We start from the raw sequence: 20,698 nt of genomic DNA on the forward strand, positions 1-20,698 counted from the left end.
AGCAGTCGATTTGAATGGCAGTTCTGCCTTGCGTGAGACTTCTGCCTTGAGTTTTCCAAACTATGGTTAATGTAACCCTAACCTAATCCTAACCTTAACCACAGTAAAACTAGGCCTAAACCTAGCCTTAGTCCTGACCATAACCTAACAAAAGCTATGCCTGACCCTAACCTTAATCCCTCGGCTTGGCATAACAGCGTCATAAACTGTAATCATGCATCAGGGACAAGACAATACATTAGAATAGTTGCCCTCTAGCTGCCTCAGCATGTGTTTGGCCATGGGCAACTCTACACAACCTTCTCCAGCAGCTTTTAAGTTTTCACTGTGGGCAATGAGGAGGGAATAACTCTAACAACATTGTTTGTAAAAAGCCGCTTAAATTGTCTGTAAATGATTCATTCAAACAAATGTTTGTAATAATACGTTTTAATGATATATAAATATATATATATATTTTAATCATTTTATATTCATTATTTAACATTTCACATTGCAACAAATTCTCTAACACTTTTGATTTTCAGAAATAAAACGACTGCCTAGTAGACCTGGCTGGCAGTGTCTGGGGTACAGGTCAAGGGGGAAGGGTGCTTTCAGGTTGATGGGGTCAAACGCCCAAAGGGCACTTTTTTCTAGTTTTTATTATTAACCCATTAAGACCTGAGGCCGATTCTACAAATGTTTTCTAAATCCTAACAGTTTTCTGAAAAACGTATGTTGCTATATCAGTGGCGCTCAAACTTTTTCATGTCAAGGACCACAAAATACAAAATATGTTGTTCCAGAGATTTGAGTTACAGATGTTCACTTTTAAAAACATACATTCAAAGATTTGCTAAAATGTTCAAGATTTTTCAAAAATAGCAAATCTACAAGCTCATAGTGCGGCACTCTGTGCCGCACTATGAGCTTGTATATCTGCTATTTTTGAATAGCCAAAGTATAAAATAATGGTTTAAGTGGTTACACAGATGCGTTCCCGGTCTTAATGGGTTAAGCCAGGTGCAATGGTCTAAGGAGAACATTTCCCTTTAATATTCATGATACCAATGGAAGAAGTAATACAACTATCTATAAATGTGCAAAATCTCTGTCCGTCTGACGGTCCTCCTCGGCATAACTGGAGAACCATGGATGGATGCAACAGGTACTGAACTCCAATAACGGGGGCATTCAAATTAAAATGCGATTTGAGTTCAGTTGAGCAGGTACAATAGCAGGTAAATTAATAATTGTACTTGGCCGAACAATCATGATCCGTCATCCCCTCGCATCCCCTCCCATGCGTTTGTAGTTCGAGAGCAATTCATAACATCTGTATCAGTTTAACATCGGGCAAAACATTGCCTGATTTAACAATTAGCCTATATTTTTGCATCAGGATTCTTCTACTTTTTGACTCTTGCTGTGGCCAGCAGCTGTGCATTTTCATCTTTTTAATTAAAGGTAGGGTAAGTGATATTTTTTGGTTAAAACAAAAAGTATTTTGTTAAAAGGTTAAAGCAGTATATTCTGATAGTAATCATTGCTATAGAGTGTTTGTTCAGTAACAGGAGTCTCCCCGTCTCTCCAGCTCTTTAATAAACAGAAAATACATTTTTCGGTAGGTGTCAAAATCTCAGCCAATCAGGAGAAAGTTCCCATTTTTAAGCTTCATTTTTATAGTGTTCCAGTTCCAATTTTGTCTGCTCATTTCTTAGTGTCATCACTTCAAATTTCACTTGTTAAATCTATATCCTGATTGAGTTCTCTATCCTGATTGGATCAAATCTGAAATGAAACTGAAACGAAAATGCATTTTCTGTTTTATAAAGAGCTGGAGAGACAAGGAGACTCCTTTTACTGAACAAACACTCTATAGCAGTGTATATCAACCCTGGCAAACGTCCCAATTTTGGGCCGGGGCTACTGCTGAGGTGTGCCGCGCCGTTTGAAGGAGGTTTAAAAAAAAAACATTTTGAAAAAAAAAAGAAAAAGAAATGATTTTTTATTTTTATTTTTTTAAACAATAATAATAATCAGGCATGCAAACAGCCCCGAGGTGAAAAGGGTGACAACATGCTGTTTTTTTTCGGGTCAGGTGTCACACTATTGCCCTATTTGGATTCAAAACGGCTAGTGGAAGCTGAAAAGCTACAAGTTTGCATGTCTGAATAATGCAAAAACAGAAATATTTGTTTGCATTTGCTTTTTTTCTCCCCCATATATTTTCATGATAAAAAAGTGCGTATCGTATCGAAATCGTATCGAAGTTGTGTGCCCAATATCGTATCGTATCGTTTCGTGAAATGTGAAAATCGGCACACCCCTAGTGTGTGTATATAGATATACCGTATATATATATATAATTATAAATACCGTATATCTAGGTGTGCCCTGGGATTTTTTGGCTATGCCAGGTGTGCCTTGGCACAAAAAAGGTTGATAGACACTGCTCTATAGCAATGAGTACTATCAGAACGTAGAGCTATTTAACACTTATTTTAACCAAAGAAAATCACTTACCCTACCTTTAACTCCTCTCAAAACAGCATTTGCTGGGAGTCTTTATTTATCTTCAATTTATCGTTCAAAAATAAACTAGGAAGTCTGAGCGATCAATTCAACTTGATAATTCTCTTGACTAATCGACCACTGACTGAAAAAAAAGAAAGAAAAAAAGTAGTAAGAAAAAAGAAAATGCCCATCCCTAGAGGCCATCTAGTGGCTATTTACTTTGTCTACTGTCCTTTGAATTAGATTTGACTTCAAGTGTAGATTTGACTTCAAGTGTGATTTGTAGGCTCTAACGAGCTTAGAGGTTTCCTCAAGTTGTCCATTGTCATTAATCCATTCACACCTGAGGCCGATTCTACAAATGCCTTCTAATAGTTCTTTCAATATTTTTGAAACATTTTCAAAAATAGCATATACAAGCTCGCAGCGCATCACTTACTTGTATATCAGCTGTTTTTGAATAACAAACGCCAAAATCTAAAATGACACAGAAGCGTTTCCGGTTTTTAACGGGCTAAGCTGCAAACCATAATCTACTAATACCCGTCAATTAGTAAAGAGAAAAATTCTATAATTTCCCCCCTTTTCCCCTTTACTACACTCACTTCACCCCATTCCTCTCCTCACACATGGAAGCATGCGCAAATCTAATTAGCTGTGCCATATCCCTTGATGACTCTGCTGTTTCCTGTCACACCAGCAAGATTAACCACTGCAGCACTACCGCCAGCCCCCACATCCACGCAATTAGGCAGAGAATGAAATGTGTGCCATGTTGTCACATCTCCTGGCTTCATTAGGACACACAGGAGACGACCTGACGATAGACAAGCCGCCACGTCTGCAAGTTGGGGAGCTACCGAGCAGGTGTTGTGAGCTCTGCAGCCTGTCGTCATGGGACGCGGTTAGAACTCACGTGCTGCATAATATAATACAGCCAGCGTTATTGTTGCAGGCAGAGGTCACAGCCTTCACTAACCTTTCATCTGCATTAGCATTTATCCATACAGTTACACTTGGGGTTAGGCATGGTTTCCATTCGTTGTTCCAGTGCTAATACCTTAGGTCATTTTCCATTTTATACCCGTGAACTTTTAGGAGGACTGTTCATAAGGGCCTATTGAAGATTACTTCATGCATTCTTATTTTACAGGCTTGAATGTTAACGCCACCCATGAGGGGGGTTTCACCCCGGCACAGAGAGGCTAGTACTAAACTAATCAGACATAACGTCCTTTAGAAGGGTATCTGAGCCATTCCAAATATCTTTAACGAGGAAACAAAAACGTAAAAAGGTCAATACTTATACACAGAATTACCTGCAGTGCATATCCCAACATACATGACCTTTTTCACCACCTTCCTCCTAAAAAGGTTTGTTTGTAGGCAGGAAAGCCCTGTTGCAGGGGTATGAAGAAAATACAGACACAGAAGGATGGAGGCGTTTCTATGATCAGAAAGGCTGTCGGCTGACATAACGTATTTACGGTTTGGTGGAAAACATCTGTGGACGCACAGAGGACTGTCGAGCAGAGGGTAAACAACATGCTTCCTACCCCACCCCTCCTTGGGTAGCCAAGCCTGTCAATCACATAAATCACGCTGGCGACTAGGAATCAGACGGGGATGAAAGAGGACAGATGACAGCCCGGCAGGCGGTATGCCACATGAAAATAAAATATGGCACTTTATGGCGACAGACTGGTAAGAGGAGAGAGCTACAAGTCTCAGATAAACCATCAACAAATGCTCTGTTAATTGAGATGATTTTCTAAAATAGCTGCAGTGGGTAATCGAGTGATTGTATGCAGCACACGTCATGTCTTCTCAAGAACACAAAACAGATGGATGGCCTCTGAGGAAAGTCAGACGGTACAGAAAAAACTGAAGAACAAAGCTAACTAAAAGGCAACAGAACATAGAACAGAGTGGGGCTGCACACAACACCACAACAATACAACACAGCACAACAAGAACAGAATACAGCAAAACAACACAACACCCGACTACAACCCAGCACAGCACAACACAACGGAACACAACACAACAGGCACTAATTGTGTTGTTCAGCACTAACCATGCCGTATCCCAGCAGGCATTGCATGATGAATGGGCCAGGAGATGACTACAACCCACGTCCCTCCTCCTTTTCACATGCTCTCCTCTCTTTCTCCATTGGTCTCTTCCCCGCCACCACTGTTAGCCCTCCGTTCCCTCCCTTTCTCCTCTCCGTCACCATGTCCCCCCCCCTTTACCCAAACCACACACACTATTCAGCTGCTGACATCTCCCACAAGATTAATTTGCATTCAGTGCACTTAGGCCTCGTATTGTGCTCCGACACAATGACATATTACGGTGAACAGCATACCTATTAAATGCATAGCCTAGCTCGAGGGCAGGTGGGGCTTTTTGTCAGATGCATATGATAGAATGCAAACGTGAAGACTGAAGAGGGAAACCTGGTGGAAAGAGAGGCATTAGAGGATGACTGATCAGAGTCATTACAGGAACAGTTAGATAACCTCCATTAATGATTCACTAGTAGCAAACTAATAAACTGGGTCAGATTGCAGTAGCAGTAGTGAGTGTGGAGAGACCTTTACATTAGGCTGTGTGCAAGTAGGAACAGCGGGGGGATATTGGAGAGAGTAAACCAGAGAATGAGATTTTTTTTGCAAAATAATTAAGATTGTTAAGAGGTATGCAGGTAGGCCCTGAGGAAAGAGGCGGCAATGCATGAGCAATGGGCTCTGCATGGGTCCCCACCCTGCTCCGTCTCTTATTCTGTCCTCGTCCGCCTGCGCGAAGGAAAAGGGAGACCAAATTCAATTTGCCACACTGTCTCCAGCCATCGCCCCTACTGCCCGGGGGGGGGGGGGGGGGGAGTGAAATGGATTCTGGAATTTGAAAAGATGACTTAAATAAAGAAATAAAAAGAGGGCATACTCTGGAGAGGGTGTCAGAGACAACAACACAGAGGGTGGCAGAGAAAAACACCGGAGAAGAGTTTGTGAGGCTCTGGGGTACGGCTGAGTGAGGGGCAGACCAGGGACCAATGGGGGCCAGATATCAACTATATGGCTACAATGTAGCAGCTACGAGCCCTGGCCATCTGTGCAGGCCACAGGGTTAGTCAAACAATCAAGAGATCAGAGCAGCGATAGCAGCTACTGCAGAAGGAAGGACATCCAAACATGGAGGTTACAACCCATTACCTCACCCTGCTGTACTCCCTTGGGACAAACTGTTCATGGTATAGCACATAGGTTTTTGTGTGTGTGTGTGTGTGTGCGTGCGTGTATTAAGACCCCGAACACATCTTAACTCGACACCAAATAGTAACATCACAGTGGAGATGACCCTGGTATAGGTGTAGTGTTTGGAGGAAGGTAGTCTCGCTTTGCCAGGTGATTGGAGATCTCCGCCTACAGATACATCTGAGGACTTCTAAATGCAAGGTAGCTGCTAGAACAGCCGGTAACAAAGCTGAACCAGACTTAAGATCAGGATGTTGAAAAACAAAACAAAAAAAAACTATATAAGCCTAGAAAAACTATTTTAATTAACTTTTTCATAAACGTTTATGGTTTGTTTAACGAGTACGCCTTTACTTGAGTCATACTTTGCAGCCCTAATTGGCTGAAGGGATGGAGAGAGGGGAATAGAAAGGGAGAGGAATGGATGTAAAGAATACCAGACTTGCTCAAATCCTTAACAGTGTGCTGTGGGATTTCTTGGCTCTGCCTCCAGTTCCTCGTCTTCCTCCCCAGTCCCACAGTACAGGGCCTCCGCCCCGGCCCATTGAGAGCCACTGAGGTCTGGTCTGGTCCAGCTGTGAAAGACCTGGGACCATTAAGAAGCAAAAACAAATAGACTTCTGGCCAAGCGCACACAACCCAGCACAGACACCTGTGGCCCATTCACCACAAATATCCGGCCACTTAACACTTCATAAAGGGGGGAGGCTGTTGCGTTGTGTTTGCGGGCTAGTACAGCTCACCATGGACCCCCTGTAGTTTAGTTCCTATACCCAAACAGCCCCAAGCTCCTCTCTAGAGCAAATGCTTATGGCTCTAAAGCCAAACAATTGAAAAGTAGCCAGCCATGGCACCACCTGGCCATCACACCTGACCCCAGTCTTACCATAACACACTAAATCAAACCTCTCAAAACAAGGCACATTCATCCTGCTGTCATCTTCATCCTGTCTATATGCCTCAGCTGTGCCTGTATGGAACTCTTAGTTGGTGACACCTGTCCTACACACACACACACACACACACACACACACACACACACGGTTGGCTAGACATATCCTTAGATCAGCAGAGGGTCAGCGCCATTACACTTCTTTCCACTTCAGTAATTCAAAATGGAGAAGAGGTATGGCATTATAGAATCCCAATGCCTTGATACAATTTACTGAATTGAAATAGAGTTGACCCCCTAGCAATGCGTTCATAGTCCCCTCCACACACACACACACACACACACACACACACACACACACACACACACACACACACACACACACACACACACACACAACTCCTCCACCACCGCAGGCTAGATAGTGGGACCAAGCAGTTTACATATAGTGGTAGACAAAGTACTCAACGCTTGACTCAGAGTATACTGGTCAAATATTATTCAACTACAAATGAAAGTTGCTCTGTCCAAAAATACTTTAGTCAAAGTGTTTTGTTTTTTTTAAATACTATTATACGGTATTCAAAAGAACAAATTACAAAGTATATTTTCTATTTAATATGATATTGAAATTTAGACATTTTCACCAAAAGTTCAAAGAACACATTTTCAAAAAATATCAATAATAGGGAAAATAGCAGATGTGCAAGCTCAGAACATGTCGCATCGCGTTTTTGTGAGCTTGTTGATCAGCTATTTTCACTACATTTTAATTGTGGTTCATTCATAATGTACCGTTTCCCTTCCTAGAAATGTAGTGGAGTCAAGGTACAGTATTTGAAATGTAGTTGAGTGGAAGTCATAAGTATCAAAAAATATAAATACTCAAGTAAAGCACAGATACAGAAGGATTTACCCAAGTACAGTATTCAAGTAAATGTACTTCGTTACCGTCCACCACTGTTTAGATGTAGCCGGGTCCATTTGCACGCAGCAATGCCTTGTTTACAGTTAGGCCACAAGCACTCGCAGATGGGAGCTGACTGAACGCCAGATGCCCTGCTTATAGGGTGGCGGGTTGGACTGCTCTGGGGCGAAGAGACCGTACACAACGGGGGCATTGGCCACAAGATGCCGTGCTCCACCTAGCCTCGGTCCTGGTGGGAAACCATGATGCTCTGCCCTGGTCCATTTCAAACTATCACCATGTGTGACTAAGCTGATCTAACGTCATAGACTAAAATAGCCAAGTGGGTACCTCCGAGTCATCCTGTGTAGGTGTGCATTCCTCTGTAAGCTAAACAGATCAATGTCTCTCAAGACACATAAACACATATACACTGTTTGGTAAACATGAGACTGTCTTCCTGACTGTATCAAGTCACAGCTGTGATTTTACTTAACCTTCAAAGAGAAAACAAGGGATTCAAAGACAGACCTTTCCACCTGATGCTGTTCTTTATGTAAGAATCGGACAATATGAACATGTTAATATGTCAGCAATGTTATTGAACTTTTCCCACAGGTATACTGTAGGGATACATGTACACCACTACCTGACTACTGGAGTAAGGTTCAGTTGAATGTCCTGATAGTTAGAATGAAATAAGACTAACCCTGAACCGTTTGTCACCATTTCGAGTTTACATGAGCCATGTGACCGGTGCCGTTTCTGTCCCCTCATTGACGCAACTCTCCAATAGAAGGCTCTGGCCTATAGAGACCATCAACTAGCCATTTACAACGGGACTCCCTACAAACGAGGTGTTTCACCCAGGGGACTGTCCCTTAATGTCCTGCATCAGTGTTTTGTACCTGATGTGCATTGTTGTCTGCACAGATTTAGTCATCTTGTCAAGCTAAGCTAAGCCAGCTACGTTGAATGTCAACATTTCTGAACCAAAATGATGTTTCATATCAATATTCAACTACTGTATGCTGTCGGGTGATAACCTAAGTCATATGGATCCCGATATTTAGTCAGAGGCTCGTGGTAATACGTTATCACATCGCGACTGTGCGCATGTAAATCCATAAATATGGATGGAGATACACGGTTTAATGCCGACAGCAACGATGTGCAATTTCTAAATCTAACTGATTCCCACCCTAATGGTATGTAACTCGGCTGGTGCGCTTGTCAACACGCAAGGCCATCAAGGCAAGGTAGAGGCGAGTCTCGCCATATTTTCCTCAAACTCGGTTCAGTGGGGGAAAAAAAACTATTTAATTAGGAGGAAGATCCGGTTGGTATGCTTCGGTGACCAAATTACTGTTTGTTATTGCACATGTAAGAAACAACAACAGTATCTTTTAGGGGTGTCACGATACTCGATACGTATCGAAATCGAACCGAAAATGACGTTCGATACAGTGTATCGAAATCAAAAGCCGTATCGCGATTCAAGGGTTAATTAAAAAAAATACTCCCACGCATGCGCACATCCGATTGCACGTCCGGGTGAAGCCATGCTGCGAACAGCTGTTGTGTTTTTCCGTGCATCGCGCATGCGTGCTTACGACTGGGGAGAAAAAGAAGACGACACGACCAACCCACACACACCACAGAGGAGTTTGGAGTAGACAGAGATAAGAGAGACACCACTGTAGCGTTGCGTCTGTACTAGGCTACTACTTTACATTTCACCATGGCCACTGCTGAAGCCTAGCCTGGGATCCAGCCTGCTTCGCTACGTTCGGCGGATTTTTTTTCTCTCTTCGCTTCGCAGAGAGAAAAAAAAAAATCCACCGAACGTAGCGAAGCAGGCTGGATCCCAGGCTAGCTGAAGCCAGCGATGGTAATGATGATACACAAACGGAAGAATTGGAAAACCCTCCCGCTTCCTTTAAGTCAAAAGTCTGGCTATATTTTGGCTTCCCAGTGAATTATGAGGGCACCCGACGCGTTGTTGACAAAACGGCTACCGTTTGTCGATTATGCTCCACATTGATAGTTGCTCCGTCTTCTCTTTTCCCCTCTACACCTATACCTCACGGCCAAACATCGCCGATCTACAAGCTCACAGCGCGAGGCGTTGTGAGCTTGTAGATCTGCTATTTTTGGCTAAAGTTCACCTCAGAAAAGGGATGGGGTTAAGGTAAAAAAAAAAAAAAAACCTGTTGAAGACCCCTGGCTTAGCTTATTATTCACATTTCTTGTTTGTTAAAGCTCTTACCTGTTCAAACAATGTGAACATACTTTAAGATGTTTAAGAACATGTAGCCAAATAACAGTTGTCTTTGGATCCTTTTTTCTTACATGTTCATCTTTGTATTTAGATTTTATTTTGTTATAGAGCTTCTTGTTGTTAACTCATCTTAAAGAAGAATCTGAAAATGACAGTTGTTGTAAGGGCATAAAACCCTTTTTGTTATTCTCATTCTCATTTGATATTATTCAAATAAAAAGGGACTTATTGAGAAACATGTGTTTTTCTTTACAAATCAAGACAATAGCCTAAATTATTAATCATATAGCCCTCAAAGCTGAAAAAAATGACGTTTTGAAAATATATATCGTATCGAAAATCGAATCGAATCGTGACCTTAATATCGAAAGTCGAATCGAATCGTGGATTAGGCGTATCGTGACACCCCTAGTATCTTTATTAATCATTGTAGATAGATAGGCCTTTATTGATCCCACGAGGGAAATTCAGTTGCCAAGGCAGGTACAGTAGTCATACAAAAGACAAAAATAACAGATAATGAGCACACAGCAAGAATGAAAGCTACAGAGACACCAGTACAAGAGTCACATTGTCATTAGTCAAGAACCTGTTCTTGTTAACAACAGAGGGAAACGGAGGGAAAACTCAGAACTGGGTTTTGTAATTTCATACATTGGCAGCTTTAGTTTGTTCACATTAGTTTGTGCTAAAAAAATAAGGCTGACTTTGAGACCTGCTTCACCATTCAGTGTAAGTGAGTGGGAAGATATGTATTTGATCATCAATTTTTTATCTACAACTAGTGAAGATATCTCGCCGATATTTGGATGGACAACATGGCAAGGTATGCAACTTCACCACCGAAACCTCTACTAAAGTTTAATTGTGCTCTAAAAAATATATATTGCGTAGTCAGAACCCGAATGGTCCAGTTATCAGACATTTAGTACCTTGCCCTGAACAAGGTCCCAAAGTTGTAAGATAACCATTTCTCCTCACGGTCCAGTGTTTACATTCCCCAGGGAAACACCAAGTAGTTAACATTGGCAAAAAAAAACAAATATATATATATATATATATATATATATATATATATATATATATATATATATATATATATATATATATATATATATATATATATATATATATATATATATATATATATATATATATAGAACTATTAGAGGCAATATTATTCAATTAAGCAATAGCACAACTTTGTAAAACCTATCAAGTATAATCTTTGCACTTCCTGTTTTTCGGACTGACAACCCAACAGACCAATCGGAGTATGCCAGAGGCTCCTTCCCTTGGACACGGGTATCACAGGGGTCTTTCTCCTTCACAAGAAAGCCTGGGAACGAGGTTAGCATTTACCCTACCAGTCAATATCCTATATAATGCCACACAGCATGAGGCTATACTCTATCACAGGCCCAGCATGACTGATCTTGAGAGCCAATTAATGTGTGCATGCTGGTGTGCTGTGTGCACTGTGGGTGTGCGCACTAAGGTATGAGCATTTGGTTGGTATCACCATTACAGCAAGACAACTGGATAAACAGACAGCCCCCTCTCTCCACGCCATGTCCATGTGCTCACACTTTCAGCACCAACAACTAAACGCCTTAGGAGGCATGCCATGTACCCCCCCCCCCCTCCCACACACACACCAAGATCAGTCTTATGTTCCACAATTTACACACATTTACACTCAACAGTGGCATACATTTCTTTGCCAGACAATGGAATTATACATGTTTGGACTGACACTGTATTCACATGCACTGCAACTGTTCCTATTGAAATTGAAAACAGCCTTTACGTTGCTAATAATAACTCATCTCTTTTCAGACAAAGGAATCTGATTAACAGGTATTCAGAATGCCGTGTGTGCACCACAGACACTCACCACACCCACCCACACACATACTGTACACACACTGAGTCAGGAAAAAAAACACAACCATCTCATTGTTTTCCCCTACCATTGCCCACCCCCATGAAAGTCAAGTCAGTTTCATTTGATAAAGCACCAAATGAAAACAAAAGTAATCTTAAGGGCACTTTTCTTTTAGAGCAGGTAGACCATACTCTTTCAGTAAATAAACTAAATATGTTTATACATGTTATTTAACTACGGTAATGTGCACTCTCCCTCTACGGTATTGCCGTCATTTAAAGTTGTGCTATTTTCTCTCCTTGACCCTGCTTAGTTAGCACGGCGTGGCGAAGCATGCCCCACCAACATATCACACACATACTTGTATGAGCGTGACAAATAAATCTCTTGAATCTTCAATCTCTTGGTAACTGATAGCACTTATGATGAGGGCAGGGTTAGGATATCTAACTGAAGTGTTGGTGTATTCCCCATTACTGCATCTCTCAGTCTCTGAAAATGGCTTCATTATCAGACCAACATGTAGAGCTCCCATGCAGAGTGGATGAGCAGGCTGTGCCCCAAGGGTCCACAAAGGCTGAGGTGAAGTCCATTAACATCCAGGAGCGTGTTTTCTAACCGCTAAATAAAAACAGGGTATTTTCCTGCATAAACAGTATAAATAGCCCTCAGTTGACAAGCCTGAGTAACATACAGAGTACTGGGACTTACAACTAAACTAGCATGCCTGGTTAATATACTGTTAAATTAATGTACTGTGCAGCAGAGGAGTAATTCCAGCTGCCAGTGTAAGTTATTGTATTTTGGACATTTTATAATCCTGAAAATATTAACGCTCCATGAATAGGCGCAGTAATCTCACACAGGCCTAGAAGCCAGTGTCTTGCCAGAACATGCCAACAATGTTGGGAAACTAGCTTTGATGACTTTGATAATTCCTCACAACAGACATGTCAGTGTCATTCACTTTAAATGCAACTGCCACAACAAATAGGTGCCAACTCAGGGCATGGAAGAAAATAGAATACCGGTATATATCCAAGTCCAACTAACCACTCTAAGCAAGTAACTAACCACTTTTATACTTTACAACAACCAACAAGAACGATTGAACCAAATTACTTCTCAGCAAAAAAAAAAATCTAATAGGCTACACAATTAACTAGGCAAAAATAAAGCTTCAACTACACAAAAAATAAGCTTCATCACTTCAGATAATTCAACATTTGCAGATATCACAATTTTCTTTTACACAATACCATAATGAGGGGGCCGATGCAATTATTTTGCTTCAGAGTTGGTGAAATCATGTCAAATGAAAACCAAATGGATAAAAACAGCAGCAAGAAAAGTTGAAACACTGTTTTTGTTTTCGGCAAGGTACTTCTTTTTCCCTGCAGTTTTTTCTCTAAGCTGTCACCACCCACAAAGCAACAAACTGAGATGGCCACCTAATGTATTACCCAATGAAACACCATGTGCACTTAAAGGAAGGTCTGCATCGACAAGCTCCAATTGATCTAAATCAGAATTTCAGTTTTGCATTGATTACACTGGATCACTGCCCGCTGAATTGATAAATCGATGAATTATTACACCCCTACAATTAAGAGATACTTGTAGATTGTGTAGCTTAAAATCTACAAGCTTAATTTGTGTGTGTGTGTCCTCCAAAGCCATCATGTGGGTGGGTGACAATTAGTTTATGGTATTAATAATACAAAGGATCAACGTTTTTTAAATGATGTGTGCGTTAAATTATAATAATGATAATACAATAAATAAATAATAATTTTATAATTATAAAATAATGAATGTGTCCCCTTTAGTTGTTGGGGTAGCCAAATAATTTACATGGAATTTGTCTTCTGCATTTAACCCATCCCAACTATTGGGGAGCAGTGGGAAACTACTGAACAGTTAGCCTGGCATGGCCAGACTAATATCACTGCGTAGATATTCGGAGTGGAAAGATTCATTTCCAAGGGGCGGTTTACATACAGATTCAAACGTCCCAGCAAAACATTAACCACATTGAATAGTGGGCTCTGATTGGTCACCCAGGCTACTGAACAGTGCCTGGGGAGCAGTTGGTGTTCAGTGTCTTGCTCAATGACACTTCGACACAAAGCCAAGAGGAGCCCGGGATCAAACCGGAAACCTTTCCAAAGCTGCCGCTCTACCCGCTCCTGAGCCACCGCCACCAAGCCAGGATTAAGCGGAGTCAAAAGAGGTTTCTCATGTTACCCTTGTATTTTTCCTGCGACTCAAATGGCTCACCAAAGTCAGATCAAACTGTCAAACTATAGACAATGCAGAACAAATATGATTCAAGATTCAGCAACTACATTGCCTATTTCTGAAATATTTCCAGGTAGAAACATATTGATTGTTTAAGGTGGAGTAAATGAAAGTTGTTCAGGATGGACAAAGTTTGCCATGTAGGCGTAAGCCCTGTATGTCCCCTCAATACAGTAGACCAATTACAGCATAAACAACATCATAAACGAAGATTAACAGGGTAGATACTAAAGGGACACAGCTGGTGCAGGGATTGCCATGTCTAGGACATATGTGATTTAAGTACTAGTGAGGTTTAGGCATAGGTTTGGTGTGGTTATGGTTAGAATGTGCACAGGTATTCACCATATGTGTGTGCTCTGCTAACAACGGGGAAGGTTTAATGGCCAAGTAGGCTCTCCCAGTGATGAAAATGAAACTACATTGGTACATCCACAAGCCAAACTCTGAAGATTAGATAAGAGTTGTATTGAAATTAGTTGATCATCACTGGTTAAGTATTTATAATGACTTTTATGTTATTTATGCTACATGAACCGCCCCATATCATCCCCTCATAACTATTATAGCCATTTATCGATCTACTCCCCCAACACTGCACACACAGGCTACATCTCTTCTCCTGTTACCTCCAAAAGGTTCATCGCCCAGGCTAGTGGTAGATAATACTACAGCGTGACCAACCAATGGCAAATAATCCATTACCCCCCCCCCCATCCTCACCTTCCCTCCGCCACCACCCCACAGTGGGGGACAATAACCTGTACTGCTCATGTGGCATACTTGCCTATCCCTCAGGCAACCAGAGCTAGTTACCTCTGAGAGCCCACGACATTGCTCTCACTTTCCCAGCACTTATGCTCCAATCATGTGTCATCTGATGAAACGCTACACCCTGGTCTCCATTATTCGTCTGGATACAGGAGCCTCTGGAATGTATCGGATTCCTGCCTCGGGGGGTAAGCACCTTGGAAACGTAGGCCTACCTCTGCTGCCTCGCCTCGCACCCCCCCCCCCCCCCACCCCCACCCCTCTACCCGTCTAACTTTCCATTGAGCCAAATTCCACCGGAGGCCTGCTTGAATCACACCACTTGAACGCCTCCTGTGACATGCGCTTACATTTTTGATGTCCATCGGAAAAGAAAAAACGACGATGCATGGAGCAGTGTAGGGTTTCAAGGCTATTCTGTGAAGTTTTATGCCAACATCCAACAAGGACACAGCCTGGGGTTAAACTGCCTACTGAACTGAACCCATCCTCATGGTCCAACCCGACGTGAAGTAGGGCCACATTATCTAGCGGTGATCGTACTGATCGGGCAACATCAATTTAATTTTCAATGTACAGTATGACTGATGCCAGATTTTTGAGTCCGAAGCCGATTCCGATTTTGGAGAGTCCTAGACCACCAATTACCTATGTTTTAGCCGAACAAGCAAAAAAGTGAATACAAAAATAAACACAAGCTTCCCTATTCAAAAAAAAAATCACTGTGTTACTTCAACTTTTCATAATACAGACGCCAGATTGAAAGTTGTAAAACAATTGGGACAGATTAGCGGCATACTGTAACTGCGGATACCTATATACGATATGATAATGGCCGATATATCAGCCAGACCGATATGTCTGTCTGGCTCTACAGTATTGCTCTTCAAAAACCAACTTGTCCATTTTGTCCACTCCCAGCATGACAATTGTAAAACTCGCGGCTCCCTCCTCCAGAGACCAATATTGTGGTGTCGTGCTGTGCTGTGCAGTGCAGCATCCAAGCCTACAGTATAGAGTGTCTCTGAGTCACTGGCCTGCGTAATTCAGTCTGGGGAATTATGACAGTGGAAAATCATTTCCCTGGGCCGGGGATAGGAGGCCATGGCTAATCGTTCAGTAATCTGATCTGCCTGCATACTGTAGCATGGAGCCACACTGCTAGCTCAGCCAGCTAGTCACACATGCGGACACCCACGGTGGCTGCCAACTGTATCTGATGGAGGTTACGCTATTCAAAACAACTCTCCAGGTTTTCTAGAGGATTACAGATGCTATCAGATCATTTGCTAATACTCGGTTGTGCTGTGATGTTTGAAAATGTATTTACTCTGCTCCCACTCTCACAGGTCCAATATACCACTCCCGATATCAAGTCCTGAGCCAAAAATGCAACATTCCAGGCAGAACAAGGCACTGACGACTGACGAAACTAATCCCTTTCAAAATGCAGACTCGCAGACAAAATGCTACATAAAAAAAGTACAGCCTGCATCTTGTATGTTTCAATATAAAACCAAATGTAATATATAACTTGCATGAAAAAATGTAATGTTACTTTTTTTCTCCATTCATTAGCAACTTTCAACCTGGCATATCATTGTAGGCAAATTTGCATGATGTGACGCGCTGTGAGCTTGTAGATCATCATTTTACACATGACTATCATGCTTAAATGGTTCATCGCAATGCGATGCGTTGTGAGCTGGTAGAGCGGCTATTTTTGCATGTCATTAATGATGTATAAATAGGGCTTAAGTGGTTCAAAAAGTATAACTAATGCTTCCACCATGCATTGGATGTTGCTTGTTGAATAACGGGCAATTTTTTCAAAAGTCCAGGTTCCAATATAAAGTGTAGCACTGAATCAAAGCCATGGGGTAACATTATTTGTAGTACAAAGCACGAAAGCAGTGCTGTACACAGCAGAGAGGGTAAGGGGGAGCTGGTGTATTGGATTGATGCCTAGCTCCAGCAGCAGTCTAAAAGAGAGGTCTGCCCCCCACACACTGAGTGTCGCTTTAAGGGACGCTGACATGGAAAAATACACAAGCTGGCATGTTGTTGTTGGGCAACACAATGCCCATCGGCCTGCAGGTACCTGGCATAACGTTACACGAGATGGGATGGTCAATAGTGACGTCATGTCATCTTAAAACCCATTATAATGTAGTGAGTGTACTGAGTGCAGTAGTTGTTAAAGGACGACTTCACCGATCTTCATATAATTGGTCCTCACTAATACTCATGATAAAATGGTACAATTTTTTTCTACTCGGTCTGTGTCTCAGAGGAGGGCTGTGGACAGTTCAGAGTCCCGTCTACCAGTGACATCATCAATGGGGAATCCAAGCTAATAGAAACTGCAGGCTTTCTATTCCTGGAAAGTTGCAATGCAATAAAAGAAGCCATTGTTCTTGTGTTAATAAAAATCTAAATAAGAAATGTGAAATCTTGTTGGAAAAAAAAATCATGCCTAACGATGATGTCACTGGTAGACGGGTTTCTGGACTGTCCACAGCCCTCCTATGAGACACAGACCAAGTAGAGAAAAAAATTGTACCATTTTATCATGAGTATTAGTGAGGACCAATTATATGAAGATAGGTTGAAAATCTGTGAAGTCGTCCTTTAAACGGTTAAAAGGGGTGATAAACAACAGAATAAACGTGACTATGAACGGCAGGTGACAACACTCTTACTATGCCCTGTAGTCCTGAATCAAACCGGGAAAGCATCTGTGTCATTTTAGATTTTAGCGTTGGCTATTCAAAAATAGCAGATATACAAGCTCACAGCGCATCACTTTGTGCTTGTACATATACTATGTTACCAACCTGAAATAATGTATTTGCATTGTGGCTTAGTCACACTCTGAAGGCATATTGAAGCAAAAGATGCTGATATACAATCAATGAAATGGTGGCTGGCAGCAGCAATGCTGCACACCCTTCTTAAACTTAAAGCACTAGGTCAGTGTTGTTGGCTAACAGTCAGAGCAACAGTCACTATATCTGACTTAGAACACAGTATGGTGGAACATTGGACAAATATATGACAAAACAAATGACAGCATTAAAAAGGAGTAGTTCCCACCAAAAATGACTTATTTTTATTTACACACCCCATGAAGCCTTGGATTCATGGAGATTTTTTATTTTTTTGTCGCATTCCTAAACCAATAATTTGATGATCGGCTCAAAGAGTCTGCTACTCACCGATGACCCGGTCATCAAATTATTGGCACAGGAATGCAACAAAGACTACAAGAAAATCTCCAGGAATTCAAGGCTTCAAGTAATTTCTTGGGTGAACTACTCTTTATTATTTGTTTTAATCCAATTTCAAATAAGGTGTAAAATAAGGGTGGGTTTTTCTACATTCACAAGGCAACGGGACTAAAAACAACACCAAAACACCCATCTGACAGTGACAACAAGAGAGCAGTTTATCAGGGAGTTCACAGTATGAAGCATCATCGGTCAAATAACATTCCCATGATACTTAACTGGAGGAGTTTTGGGAGCAGAGAGCAAGAATGCTTTGTGAAGCTAAGACTAAAAATGCAAGGAAAGTAATTTCCACTTTGCAGAACACAGTGTGTGAGTCATTCTCTTTCACTAATCTCTTACTCATATAGGCCTCCATGCACACCCTAAGGCAGTAGATTTCAGGCAGGTCTGGACTCCCTCCTCCCATTGAGGGGAGTCAAATGTTTATAGGATTTAATAGATTAGACTTTCTCTGTGGAGAGGCCAATTTACTCTATAAAGCACCATGGAGAATAACAAATAAGATATGAAACATAATCTATCACTGATGCATTACGCAACAGCTAGCATCAAACAATATAGTTAACCAATTCAAGTGGGCATGCATGCCTTATGATCTATTGTATAGCTAATGCATCCAACTGTCCTTTCTCCAATTTTGGAACTAGTAGCTACAACACAGATTCCTGACCAAATCTTCTGCAATCAACGTTTTTTTTTTCAGTTTCAGAGACAACTGTTTTATTTAGAAGATTATCACTCAGGAATTTATGAAAATTGTAAATTGATGCAAATTGATGGCCAGCAGAAGAAATGTTTACATGGTGACATAACATGTTTTTTATGTTACTCTCATTATATATTGTCTGCAATATTTGATTGATAATTAAGTCTGGGTTGATCAAGTCCATTTAATCACATAAAGTATTCAGAAGATTATCACTCAGGAATTGATCCAAATTGTAAATTGATGCAAATTGATGGCCAGCAGAAGAAATGTTTACATGGTGACATAAAACATGGTTTTATATGTTACTCTCATTATATAGTCTGCCATATTTGATTGATAATTAAGTCTGGACTAGTTTATCACATTAATTTGATCACATAAAGAGTAGGCTATTTGATCACATGAAGAGTAGGCTTATATCTATCGGTGCATTCCTCTGGTAATCATTTCAATCACCATCATGTGGATCGTTATTAGATTAGACAACACAGTCTTAATGGCTTTTCGTGAGTTTCCCCCAAAGAATCGGCCTATATTTCTGTCCTCCATTGTATCTGAACCATAACTTATCGTCACAGCGACAACAAGACCACAACAATTGTTTGCAAATTGCAGTAAAACGTTGCCAAAATATTAAAACGCAAACTAGACACAAGCGTTAGACCAATGGTTCTCAAAGTGAGGTCGGGGACCCCCAGGGGTCCTTGAGGCTGTTCCAGGGGGTCCCCAGAAAAAGTAGTTCATGTAGCATCACAATCATTTTAACCACTTTATCCATGTATGCATTGGATATTCAAAAATAACAAATCTACAAGCTCACAGCGAGCTAGCTTGTAGATCTGCTATTTTTTAAACATTTTGAAAAAGATATGGAATCTTTTGAAAAACGTTGATTTTTTTTTTACATAAATCTTCTATTCTGGGGGTCCCTGGCACAAAACCTTTTCAAATGGGGGTCCGCGACCAACTACATATCAATTTAGGGGTCCTTGACATGAAAAAGTTTGAGAACCACTGCGTTAAGACAATGCAAAATAGACACCTCGGCGGTTACAAAGTTACAAAAGACAACTTACTTTGTATCCGCCCGCATCACGGGGCTTTCTCCACATAAAGGAATCCCAGACGGTAGATCACAAAACAACAGATACATACGAGTTACAGACGTTACGTTAAAACGGGGGTGAAAACTAAAAACTTGGGACCACCAGACCCGATTCCACAACAACCGTGTTGTATCCGATCTGCCACCATGCAGCTGCTCTCTCCACAAACCCGCACTGAGATCCAACTCTTTCTCCCTGGATCGGATTTAGATCCAGAACACAGTCACAGTCAGGCCGCATTCTCTACCGTCTGCGCCAGACAACGTTCACTAGCCCCCGGCCTGAGCGACACGGAGAGGTAGCTCCACAACCACATGAACATCGTAATCGTATCAGAGCACTAACCTTCTCTAGACGGGTGCAAAATCACACGACAACGAAGCCTGGTACAGATCAGATGGATCCTTGATTCGTTTCGTCGTGTTGCTTTTTCTCTTCGTTCTGGACGCGGCTGCACACTCACGCTCACACACACACACAGCGGCGGACCCGTCTCTCTCTTTCTGCAGCTACAGGCCTACAGTGGCTTGTACGGATCAGTAGGGGGCGCTAGCACAATATGTTTGTTTGTCTGAAAATATGGCAATAAAACCCATCGTAACCACGGCTCAGGGACAGACTAGGCACCATCACTAGAATCATATTGTTATTCAAATGATCATTGTTGTTATTAGGTTTTAATAGTATAGACTAGATCGAGGCCTGCCTGCAGTGCATAAATAGACTCAGTGGTGTAAAGTAACTAGTACTCAAGTACTGCACTAGGTATTTTGACTTTCTTCAGTATTTGC

General features: G+C 41.5%; 1 protein-coding gene across 1 annotated transcript in view; it reads right to left on the bottom strand.

Moving 5' to 3' along the window:
- The window catches only part of ndst1a (N-deacetylase/N-sulfotransferase (heparan glucosaminyl) 1a), a 64,854-nt gene extending 44,469 nt beyond the window's left edge, over positions 1–20,385 (bottom strand). Inside the window, exon 1 of the mRNA XM_080416216.1 lies at positions 20,253–20,385. The gene's annotated coding sequence lies outside the window, so the exon portion shown is untranslated. The remainder of the gene's footprint in view (positions 1–20,252) is intronic.
- Between the last annotated feature and the right edge of the window lie 313 nt (positions 20,386–20,698).

Source organism: Gymnoscopelus braueri (assembly GCF_963280865.1).
Source record: "Gymnoscopelus braueri genome assembly, chromosome: 20".
Classification (NCBI taxonomy): domain Eukaryota; kingdom Metazoa; phylum Chordata; class Actinopteri; order Myctophiformes; family Myctophidae; genus Gymnoscopelus; species Gymnoscopelus braueri.